At 39.6% G+C, this 12,560-nt stretch overlaps 1 pseudogene; it reads right to left on the bottom strand.

Annotated features, from left to right (window-relative positions):
- Window positions 1-5,862: 5,862 nt before the first annotated feature.
- LOC114217851 (heterogeneous nuclear ribonucleoprotein A1-like) lies at window positions 5,863-11,679 on the bottom strand (annotated as a pseudogene).
- Between the last annotated feature and the right edge of the window lie 881 nt (window positions 11,680-12,560).

The following is a 12,560-nucleotide window of genomic DNA, read 5'->3' as shown; positions in this document are numbered from 1 at the left end:
TGGAGAACAGCACATCAGCCTCAGTGAGTCTTCAGCAAACCATTCTTCCTGTTGGGCTAGCTGGTTCTTGGTGTTGGGCTGCATGAGATGAGGGTGTGCGAGGCAATGGAGGCCCAAGATGTTTGGGTGGTTCAAGATTGTTCAGTTTTATCTGAGACACCCAAATACCCCCCATAACAAATCTCACAGTCCCACTCTTCTGAATAATGTCATAACCTTTACATAAGAGACTTGAGTGTGCTTGTACTGGTCAAGCAGGTCAATGTTAGCTGACAGGAGCTGGAGCCATGGAGGAGATGCAGCCCCCCTGCTGGGGGCAGCACAGCGGCGGAGGGAGAGGGAGTTCTCCTGGGGAAAGGATTTGTGTATAAGGAATTACTGTGGAAGTGCTCCTGGGGGAGACACATGGAGGAGTGGAGAGGCAGGGTCAGAAAAGAGTGAAAGCCAGGCAGAGCTCCTCAGAGGGTGGCTATAGCTGGATCCTACAATGTAAGCTGTGCCTCTGTTCTCTGATCCGGAAACAAGGAGCTGGTTTTTTTTTTTTTTACTCCCACCCATCTCCGGCGTTGGTGATGAGTAACGTCCTCCTCCGAAGTACCCAGACATTTCCAGGTCTTTGCTAAGCAAAGCGAGCTCTAGTAGCCTGAAAACAGTTCTCCAAAAAATAACGGCAGGGGCTCCCTTGAAATGAAACCACATGGAAACTTGTGGGAGGTGGGTGAGGTGCACACAGAAACCATAAAGACATGGGTTCCAGGTGACCTGCGTGCATTGTGACATTGTTAGCTACACCCACACTTTAGTGTTCTGCTGGTGCCTTTCATTGTCTGAAACTACCAGATGCCACAGGGTAAGAAAATATAGTTCCCTGAGAGATGGGACAGGGCAGAGAATGATGGAGGTTGATCTGAGAATGAACAGGTTAATTGACCCCACCCCAGTATATCATAAAAATTTTTTCGACATTAAATGTTTTTCTATAACCGTTTTAATGATTGCGTAATATACCACTATATAGACGTGCATGTTCATTTAAGCAGTCTCCTTTTTGTTAGAAATCAGCTCTTTTCCCTATTATAAATATTATTGTGGAACAACTCTGCAACTAGGGTTTAGTTTATGTCCTTAATTTTTCCCGTAGGACAGACAGTGTTGGTACTTTAATTGGATGAAGAGGAAGAGAAGTGTAGCATTACTCAAATACTCTAAGTAAGTGGACACAACACGTGAAACTCCTGATATGAACGTATGTGAGTCAGTAACGTTTTACACATGGTCTGGTTTCCATAGTTAGTTGTTTATAATTCAGTGTTTGGAAATCAGTACATATTTCTGTACTAAAGTGATGTCCTAATTGGTATTTAGGGTCCCAATATATCTCATGAGCTAAATGAATGAAGTCTCATGAGATATATTGGGACCCTAAATACCAATTAGAACATCACTTCAGTATATATGAAATCTATATAAATACAAATAGAGCTAAACATCTGAGTTATAGTGTGAATTGTACAGTTCTCTTCCCTTCTCTCTTTCTCATATCAATCCATGTCTTTGTGAAAGGCCATTGCCAAGCCATGCAGCTAAAACAGCCCTTGCCAGTCCTTTAGACCTGAGTAGAAATTTTGCTTCATTATGAAGCAGAAAGAATTTGTAATTAAGTCTTTGTGATGGGAGATACTTTATACCCCAGAAAAGGATTTTCAGGCATCATGTACAGGAGGATTTTTTTTTCTTGAGAATGTAACTTTTTATCCTGAATTCATGCCTTATTAGCCCTGCATACTTTATTTTTGCCATTGGCTGAGGTCAGTGCTTTGTATTACCAGGAACAGTAAAATGGTGGCTTCTGTTCTGAAAGCATTTGCTAGAGAAATTGACATTTAGAAGATGTGATTCAGAAGTGACATGGAAAATTTTGTAAGCATAAGTGCATTTTTCTTCTTTGGTTTGTTAATATGTAATTCCTCATCTTGCTTTCAGATGCTATCTAGTTCTGTTAAAATATAACTATGTTATGGGGTGCCTCGGTGGCTCAGTTGGTTAAGCGTCTGCCTTCGGTCAGGTCATGATCCCAGAGTCCTGAGATCGAGTCCCACATCAGGCTCTCTGCTCAGCTGGGAGTCTGCTTCTCCCTCTCCCTCTGCCCCTCCACCCTGCTTGTGCTCTATCTCTCTCTCTTTGTCAAATAAATAAATAAATAAATAAATAAATAAATAAATAAGTAAGTAAGTAAATCTTAAAAGAAAAACCTCAAAAAATATAACTATGTTATAATTAGCCTACATGGATATAATTAGATAATCACTACTGGATTAGCATCAAACCTGGCTTCAGAATTTGTAGCTTTAATTTGTTTTTCAGAAAATAATGTATTGACTCATTAAAAAACTTTAGAAGTAAATTTTTTATTTTATTATATTTTTTAAGATTTTATGTGTTTATTTATTTGAGAGAAAGGGGGAGAGAGAGCAAGAGAGCACAGAGCAAGAGTGAGAGAGCACAAGCAGGGGGAGCTGCAGGCAGAGGGAGAAGCAGATTCCCCATGGAGGGGGGAGCCTGATGCGGGGCTCTATCCCAGGACACTGGGATCATGACCTAGGTCGAAGGTGATGCCTAACTGCTGAGCCACCCAGGTGCCCCTAAATTTTGTATTTTAGAATAGATTTAGATTTACAGGAAAATTGTAAAGATAGTACAGAGTCCCTATGTACCCTACTCTTAGTTTTGCCTGTTATTGACATCTTATAGTATGGTACATTTGTCATAACACATGAATTAATATTGATACATTATTATCAACTAAAGGCCATATTTTATTCAGGTTCCCTTGGTATCCACCTGGGATCTCATCCAGGATCCCATCCAGGATATCACATTATATTTACTCATCATGTCTCAAGACTCTTTGGGGCTATGACAGTTTCTGAGGCTCTCCTTTGTTTTATTTTTTTCTTTTTTGGTCTTTCAAGATTATAGTTTAATTTTCCCATTCATATGCAAATCAGAGCACCTCTAATGATCATTCTGTGAACACTATGTAAGAATTGCTATCCTCTAGACAATATAACTCATTTTGCTTTCATTTTTAATATACAGGATAAGAAAAATGGGAAACTTCTTCTTTTTTTTTAATTTATCTCTTCTCTTTTTTTCTTTTGTTGAGAACACTGAAATTCTATTCTCTTAGCAAATTTCAAATATACAATATAGTATCACCAACTATAGTCACCATGTTATACGTTAGACCTCAGACCTTGTTTATCTTATAACTCAAGGTTTATATCCTTTTACCAGCCTCTAGATTTTCCTTGTTTTTGATGACTTGGACAGTTCTGAGGAGTTCTGGTCAGGTATTTTGTAGATGTCCCTCAATTGGGATTTGTCGGATGTTTTCTTTATGATTAGACTGGGGCTGGGAGTTTTGGGGAGGAGAACCACAGAGGTAAAATGTGCTATTCTCATCATATTGTATCAAGAGAGCATGAGTTGTCACTGGTGATGTAAACCTTGAACTCTTCACTGAGGTCATGTTTTTCCATTCTAATCTGTCCCTCGTCCCCTCAGTCTTCTGCTTTTTGGAAGGAAGTCACTAGGCCCACACATTAGAAGTAGGAAGTTATGCTCTACTCTCTAGAAGGCAGAGTATCTACATAAATCATTGGGGCTTTAACTGGTTTTCATTTTAAATGTGTGTATGTGTGTGTGTGTGTGTGTGTGTGTGTGTGTGTATTTAAAAATTATATGTTTGGCTCTGGAAATATAGGTTCAAAAATGAAGAAAAGAATAATTCCCCACAACCATTTTTTAAAAGTTAAATTGAAACTTTTTGTCATAGGACCAAACCTTAGATCACATTGAAAGACACATCTTGGGTGCCTGGGTGGCTCAGTTATTTAAGCGACTGCCTTTGGCTCAGGTCATGATCCTGGAGTCCCGGGATTGAGTCCCACATCGGGCTCCCTGCTCAGCAGGGAGTCTGCTTCTCCCTCTGACCTTCCCCCCTCTCATGCTCTCTCTCTCTCTCTCTCATTTTCTCTCTCAAATAAATACAAATCTTAACAAAAAAGAAATACACATCTTAATATCTGAAAGACATTGATTTGAAAAGAGAAAGTTGTCCACAGTAAATTTATATATACTGTGAAGGCCGATCAATTTTTTTCTGTGTTAATCTGGTAGATATTCGGTAATCCAAGCTGGTACAGCCACTCTGGAAAACAGTATGGAGTTTCCTCAAGAAGTTAAAAATAGAGCTACCCTATGACCCAGCAATTGCACTACTAGGGATTTACCCCAAAGATACAAATGCAGTGTTCTGAAGGGGCACCTGCACCCCAATGTTCATGGCAGCAATGTCCGCAATAGGCCAAACTGTGGAAAGAGCCAAGATGTCCATCGACAGATGAATGGATAAAGAAGATGTGGTGTGTATATATACACACACACACACACACACACACACACACACACACACACAATGCAATATTACTCAGCCAATGGTAAGGTTGAAATCTTATCATTTACATCAATGTGGATGGAACTGGAGGGTATTATGCTGAACGAAATAAGTCAATCAGAGAAAGACAATTATATGGTTTCACTCAGATGTGGAATATAAAACAGGGCAGAGAACCTTTGGGGAAAGGAGGGAAAACTGGGAAGTTATCAGAAAGGGAGAAAAACCATGAGAGACTCTGAACTATAGGAAACAAACTTGAGAGTTGCTGGAGGAAAGATGAGTGGGGAGGGTGGGGTAACTGGGTGATGGACATTAAGGAGGGCACGTGATGTGATGAACACTGGGTGTTATACGCAACTGATAAATTATTGAACACTACATCTGAAACTAATGATGTACTATAAGTTGGCTAATTGGTTTAAATAAAAAAATAATCCAATGGATTATTTAGTATCATAAACAATTTCCAATTAGGTTACGTGAGGAGAAAATCTTCACACAGAAAAGATTCTTTTCCTTTTCTCTGGCAGAGTTGTGTGTTGTATATCTTCATTACTTCCACTGGGAAGAGATTAACTTTTCACTGTTGATATGTTCTAAGTTTTATATGGAACAGAACTCTCAGGTAGAAAAGTGATTTTACTCTTTGATTTGCAGAGCTTTCGATATCCATCATAATTCCTGTCATATCCTGTGGATATTACTTTGACCATGGCAGCCAGAAATCCTGATGTAATCAGTTCAGTCTTCAGGGAGTTCTTTGAATCAAAACCATTAAGAGACTCTAAATGAGCCCCGCTAGCGGCTCTTGCTGGGTTGTGCTCACAGGTGAGTTTCCATCAGTAATTAGATCTTTCATTCTTGGCATTTGAGCAAGCAGTACTTTTCATATAGGATGCAGCAAGGTTTGGAGCTTATTTGTGAAATAAAGGGAAGCAGAATATTCAGACCTTACTGTAGCAATAAAGACTACTGAATACTCAGCTTCTTTATTTGCTAGAGATGTCATTTAATTTTGCATGTATAGATTTATTTTATTTATTTTTTTAAAAAAGACACATTAAGACACATTTAAAAAAGACACATTTATTTTTTAAAAAAGACACATCATGATCAGACTATTACATTTAGCAATCAACAGCATGGGTGCAAAAAAAAAAAATCTACATTAAAACACTTTGTTGGAATGCTTTACACTTTCCACAGAACAGAAACTAAAATAACCTGTTATACAATTAGTCACAAATACAGTCCTTGAGTTTTTTGCCCATACACATGATTATTGTCTAAAACATGTCTTGTTTGTAGCAGCGAGGCCCTGCCACCACTGTGCTTGGCTGAGTTCACAAATCTCTTGTAACCTGTAGCTTCCCTGTCACTTCTCTGGCTCTCCTCTCCTGCTAAACCTTGTTTCCTGGCAGTAATAAAAACCTTCTGCCACTGCCATAGCTACTGCTGCTGCTGGAACCACCATAGCCACCTTGGTTTCATGGTTTGGCAAAGTATTGGCCTCCACCACTTTGGAGCTTCTGCCTCCAAAATTTCCTCCTTCCATGGGTCCAAAATTTGAAGATTGATTGTTGTAATTGCCAAAATCATTATAGCTTCCACCACCTCCAAAGTTACTTCTGTCATTACCAAGACTGTTATGGCTATTCCCACTGCCACCATATCCACCACCACCTTGACCATCACCAAACCACCTCGCCCACTGAAGTTCACTCTATGACCAAAGTCGTCATTCCCACCAAAACCACTTCCACGACCACCACCAGTTTCCAGAACTGCTTTGACCTCTTCAGCTAGATGAAGCACCAGCCATCACTTGCTTAGACAGGGCTTTCTTTACCTCACAGTTGGGGCCATTCACAGTATGGGATTTTTGAAGGACAATCTTGTCTACAGAGTCATGGTCATCAAATATTACAAAAGCAAAGCCTCTCTTTCCACCACTGCCTGGGGCACTCATGATCTCAATCACTTCAATTTTCCCATACTGTTCAAAATAATCTCTCAGATGATTGTTCTTCAGTGTCTTCTTTAATGCCACCGACATGAATCTTTTTCACAGTTAAGTGGGCACCATGTCTTTGAGAATCTTCTCTTGAGACAACCCTCTTTGGTTCCACAGCTCTTCCATCCACCTTGTGTGGCTTTGCATTCATGGTTACCTCCACCTCCTTCACAGTGTCATATGTGACAAACCCAAAGCCTCTGGACGCTTGGTGTTTGGATCTCTTATAACCACACAGTCCGTAAGCGTTTCCCATTGCTCAAAATAGCTCCTCAGACTCTCATCGGTTGTTTCAAAGCTCAAACCTCCAACGAAGAGCTTCCACAGCTGGTCAGGCTCTTTGGGAGACTCTTAGACAGGACAGCGGTGGGAGGGGAAACTTTAACAATGCTTACTTGGCGGCGTCCATGGGCAGAAAGAAAAAAAGCATGTATAGATTTAAAGAGAAGACTATCAGTTCACTTTCTGTTAAAGGAAAAACTTTATAAATTCTTTTTTATCTGCCTTATATACTTGCCCTATTCCAAATGGAGAGGTTCTAGTATATTGTGTTTATCTTGTTTGTGGATATGCTGCCTCTCATTATCTGTCATCATCATCTACCATCTACCATTTTATTATCCATAGAATATATAAAAGATGGTGATGTATTGAATTGAAGAACATGGGTGGGATTATTACAAACAGAAACGATGGGATGAGATTACAGTGTGGGCATAGCTATAACTTAAGATCCTGGTGTTGAACAATATATATGTGTTTGTCTGAGGGAGGGTGCATGCTCTTGGTTTCTAGGAGGTATGGGGAAAAATATCAATGGATCAGTGCAAACTTGATTTTTCAACTATAAAAATAATTTTATGAGTATAGTTTCAATTTAATAGACTTGGGATAGGGTACGGGAGTTGAGCCATTTCTGTTGCAAGTGCTCCAAGAATCACACTTTTATTAACACCATATTATAATATATTTATGATATTTATGAAATCTGAGGCCAAGAGTTAACATATTTTTGGAGTCACTCCAAAATTACCATTTGAAGAAGATTCCAAATTCATAGCCAATTGAAATATTGTCTTTCATAGATTTCCCAATTTTCACAAGAGGATCTCAGCCTTTACCCCCTCCTCCCAGCTCTACCAATTGTTAAAGCCCATGGTGTCGAGAAGTGTGAAGAGTCTAAGATTTTATCCTATTTGCAAGCTATCAAAGTAGCCTGCCATAGTTTCATAGATGTTGGCAGAAGACATGAGACTCTTGGATGAGAGAGAACTTTTTTACTCACTGTACAGAAAATAACCCGAGCTTCATGTTTATATTGGTTTCCTTGGCTTGCTAAGTCCCACAGAGGCAATGGAGAACAGCCCAAGTGGATGCTGTGCACAGTAGATTTTTGTCATAGAAACCCTGAATTTAAGAAACCCTCAGTTGTGTAAGAGGGCTGCTAGCAGTCTTCTCAAACCATTGCTCCAGAGAGAGACATTATGTTTATGGTCAGGAAACAAACGGGCCCTCTGCTTTGGAAAGAGATACTACCTCTGTCTTCCAAGGTTGTTTGTTGTGTAGACATCCTTGCAAAGATAATCCAGAACAAAGCCATCAATGCCTTTTTCTTGGAAGACAAGCAGAAACCAAGAGACCTGTGGAGGAGTCTGCCAACACATGGCACTGAACATCACATAAAATTGTCTATCTATATGGAAAAATAGGATGGCTAGACTCTAATATTCACTTTTTATCCATTTAATCATCCCATTACTTATTCATTCAAGTATTTCACTGTGCTGTGCCTGGTACTCTGTGACATAAGGAATACAACAGTGAGCTAGAAAGATGAATTTCCTTACCTTGTGAGGTTTACATGCATGGGGTAGAGAGATTTTAACAACATGATTATCCAGTAAACAACCGGTTACAACGTGACAAATGCAAATAAGGCACTACAGAAGTGAATACTTGGGAGACTTCAAGGTTCTGATGGAGGACAGAATAAAGTACCTACTGGAACTGCCCACAGACCTGTGTGCCTGGAGTGAAGACAGTGAGGAGAGTGGCGACAGTTACGGACCAGACAATGCAATACCTGCTCTGCTGTGTTAAGGACTTGGAATTTTACTCCGAGGGCACCAGAGAAATCCTGAAAGGTTTTAAGCAGGGGAGCGATATCATCAGAGTTGTGTTTGGAAAGGTCACAAAGTCTCTGTGGGGATTGTGACTGCAGGGGCACAAGAGTAGATGCAGAGAATTGTTGTAGGTGAAATGATGACAGGGTGGTATAGAAATTCAGGATAGAAGGAAATGGTTGGTTGTGAGATATTTAGGAGGCAAAATTAATAAAACTTGCTGACTGAATGGGTCGGGGGGATGCTGAGGAATGTTCTTGGATCTCACTGGAACATTGAGTGGATGAGTGCAAGGCCCATGGTGAGAGAGGAGACAGTGAAAATGGGGCAGGTTAAGTATTGACAAGTCACTGCCCCTCAATATGTATCACAATTGTGTTTGAGGCAAATGTTGCTTATTGAGCCTTGCCTCAAGGTGTGCAGTCCATCTAGTCCTCCTTATTCTCTAGATTCTATCTCAGTATTGAGCCATGTGCCTGAAACATCTTAGTCCTCCAGAGTCACTGCTCTTCAGGTGATGCCATCATTTTATTCTTTTCTGTGAAGACTGGGGCCTTCTCTATGAGAATGTATGGGAGAAATGATTCTGTGATCTTGGTACAGGATTGGCAACTTTCTGAGCAACTGGTTCTTAATTTTACAGAATCCAAACTATGAAACAGATTGAGGTTTTTTCTTTATATGATGGGCTGTTAGAAAGCTTGGAAGCAGTTTTATTGCCCACTTCTAACGAATATATAAGGCTTTATGATGTACAAATCTCACTCTCACCTGCTCATCCCTCTTTAATTTTATTTAATTACTTATTTCCTCTTGCTGAACTGAATGTAGTTTTGGTTAGCTTATATATCTTCTGAAACAAGTTGGAGTGTAAATAAATAAATGCAAGTTTACGACTATGGCACTAGTGTCTTTGGACAGATGAAGCTACTAGGCTTTGGTACTTCATCTGTAAAATGAGAGGTTTGACAAGATATGCTCTTATGATTTTTCTAAAGTTCTCACAGTTCCTCTTTCTAAAGAAAATTAAAAATGTTTTCAAGTTTGAGTCATCATAGACAACATATCAAGTATCTAAAACTGACTAACCATCAGCCACCATCTCTTTGCTCATGGAATTGTTGATTATCTAGAACATCCCTATTACTGAGAATGACCTATGGACTGCTATTGTCAAATATACTCTTCATTACAATACTGTATACAGGATTGTATTATAGTAAGAGCAGAAGGCGTTTCTCTTGCCTCTTTTCTTGCTCTTACTGAAGTCCAGCTCATTTGCAACCGATACTTGCTTATTGCTTTATTACTACACATGTGTCTCATGGTCAGGACTCATTGTAAGAGCTACTCATTGGTAAATGGGTCTCAAATATATCACTGCCCAAGCTCCAAAGAAGAAACTCTTCCTCTGAGGGATGATCCAGGATTCATGGTTCCATGGGAATGAAGCCAGAGGATTGTACCCTCAGGTGAGACCTGGGGTTAGTTTGAACTGGTTTGCCTGAAAGGAAGTGAGATACTCCAATGCCAGTCCTCAGAGGCATTACGATACCTTATTGTGAACTGAGTTTTCTAGTTGGCATCACCATCTTGCATTACTCAAAGGCCAAGATGACTTTTCTCAGTCTGCCACCAGTTCAGGTGGCTGTGCATTTGATGCCTGAGTAGTACAATTACATCAATTTATAAAGCATCTTTGTTCATGTTTTCTGTATACAAGGTTTCCCTATGTCATATTGTGTATGCAAATAGATGTTTTAGGTGCAATTACTTATTCATTTATCTAAAATATTTATTTATTTATTTATTTATTTATTTATTTATTTATTTATTTATTTATTTAGATTGTGAGCTGTGGGAGGGGCAGAGGGAGAGAGAGAATCTCACGCAGACACCATGCTGAGTGTGGAGCTGGACACAGGGCTTGATCCACAACCCTGAGATCATGACCTGAGCTGAAATCAAGAGCCAGTTGCCTAACCAACTGAGCCACCCAGGTGCCCCTAGGTGCAATTATTTAAACAAATATTTATTGCTTACCTTTAATGGGTCATGCTCGATGCTGTATTAGTTTATGGGAACAAATGAGCCAGCCTTGCTTAGCATCTGCTTGGTGTCTTTGTGGGAAGAAGATAGGTGAGCAGGTGTAAGAGGATAAAATGCTCATCAAGCTGTATGTAAAGAAGAACAGGGTAAAGAAGGATAAGATGTTATTAGTGTCTTGAGGGCAGAAGCATTGAAGGATTATCTGGAAATTAGTTCATGGAAGACTTCCTTACAGATTATATCATCTTATCCATTGCAGCAAAAATCCACTGCAACAGAAAGATGGGACTGATCATGGAATTTTTTTCTAGGACAAAAGATTGCCTGTATTTGTGAGTTTTTGCCACATCAGCTCTGTTTCAGTGGAGGGTGGAAGGAGGACAAATCTAGAGGAGAAATGAAGCTCCCAGTCTACTTGATCAGACAGCAGAGCATACACAATGGCTTTGAGAGACTGACTTTGATTGCTCTGGGTCAGAAGCTGTAAAAAGATACAGAGCAGAGTATAGTTAGATACCATCTCTCATGTTACAAAAGTCAAAATAGAAAAAAGTAAATTCCCAAGTAGAGAAGTAAATTTCAGAGATCATTTTCTGCAAAGTCAGCAAGGATATAGAAGGTCTAAGGCCCCCCCCCCCCATTCTCTCATCTAAAGCCCCAGACATAAGGTTCCTGCCCTGCATTGTTAGTGATTTATTCAGCTGTCCACCAAGGTCAAGGTACAATGCTGAACATAGACCTTGATATTTAACACTTAAAATTCTCATTCTGGGGAGTCTCAGGATGGGGAAAAATCAGAATATATGTGGGAGATGTCGGACTTTCTTCTTCCTGGGGCCCAGGGGACTCCCTGGGAGTGAGTGGAATGCTCAGGCGTTCTAGGGGAGTGATACCCAGAAAAGTGAACTACTTGGTGCAGGAAAACACAGATGTTGGATATCTTTTAATCAGAACATACCATGGATCAAGGAGCCTTCTTCAGGATGATGAAGAGTCATGAGAACTTTCTGGGGAGTAACAATGGCTACCATCTCACTGAGCTTTCTGAATACCAGGCACAATGCTAGATGATAATGTATCATTTGATACTCAATTTATGTATACCCTTTATGATGTGGAAACCAAGACTCTCAGATCCTAAATGCTTTTCCATTGAGGAAGAGCATTAGAAAATCAATGGGATCTAGTCACTATTACAGTGTTGAATATAGAAGAGAGAAAGTAATATTTATTGATCACTTACTATTTGGAGGGATCAAAAAATTATTGGGAGGTAGATATAATTATTTCCACTTAGGACAGGGCAAAATTGATAGTCAGGGAAGGTAATTACTTGTCAAATATTGCACGACTATTAGATGGTGGAGTTGTAATTCAAACCCCGGTCTCCTTATTCCAAAGTCCATGTATTTTGTTTGGCATGATGAATTTAGGTAGAATTCAAGGACATTGGATTTTGTCTTGATCATCTTCTTTATCCCTTCCCTTCCATTCTGGGTCTCTGTACAACCCAGAGCCTAATTAGTACCTAATTCTTCCTCTCTGCTCTCAGGTTGTAAAATAGTCTCTGTCAAGTATCAGATGACAATTTAATATGATGAAAAATGATAGTTAATGTGATGACCAAGCGTGTATGAAATTTAGAAGGAACGCTTTCTGATTTCTATTGATAAGGAGAGGCTTGCTGCTTGGGTGTTAAAGAAAGAGGCCAATTGGAGAAGAGTAGGCAACTAATCTTCTATTTCTGGAGAGAGTCCTAAATTCTACTGGGCAGGCCCTTAGGAGGAAAGTAGGTGATTTTGGCTCTAACAAAGAATGAGATAATTTTGTCTCTCACTCTTGAAAGCTGGTTACCATAAGTGACAATTTTAGTCTTTTTGATTGTTTGTTTCTCAACCTTAATGCTTTGACA

The sequence above is a fragment of the Eumetopias jubatus genome, unplaced genomic scaffold (assembly GCF_037043125.1).
Source record: "Eumetopias jubatus isolate StellerSeaLion01/CBP00866 unplaced genomic scaffold, mEumJub1_p1.0 scaffold_7, whole genome shotgun sequence".
In the NCBI taxonomy this organism is placed as follows: domain Eukaryota; kingdom Metazoa; phylum Chordata; class Mammalia; order Carnivora; family Otariidae; genus Eumetopias; species Eumetopias jubatus.
This window is presented reverse-complemented; position numbering and strand designations above follow the sequence as displayed.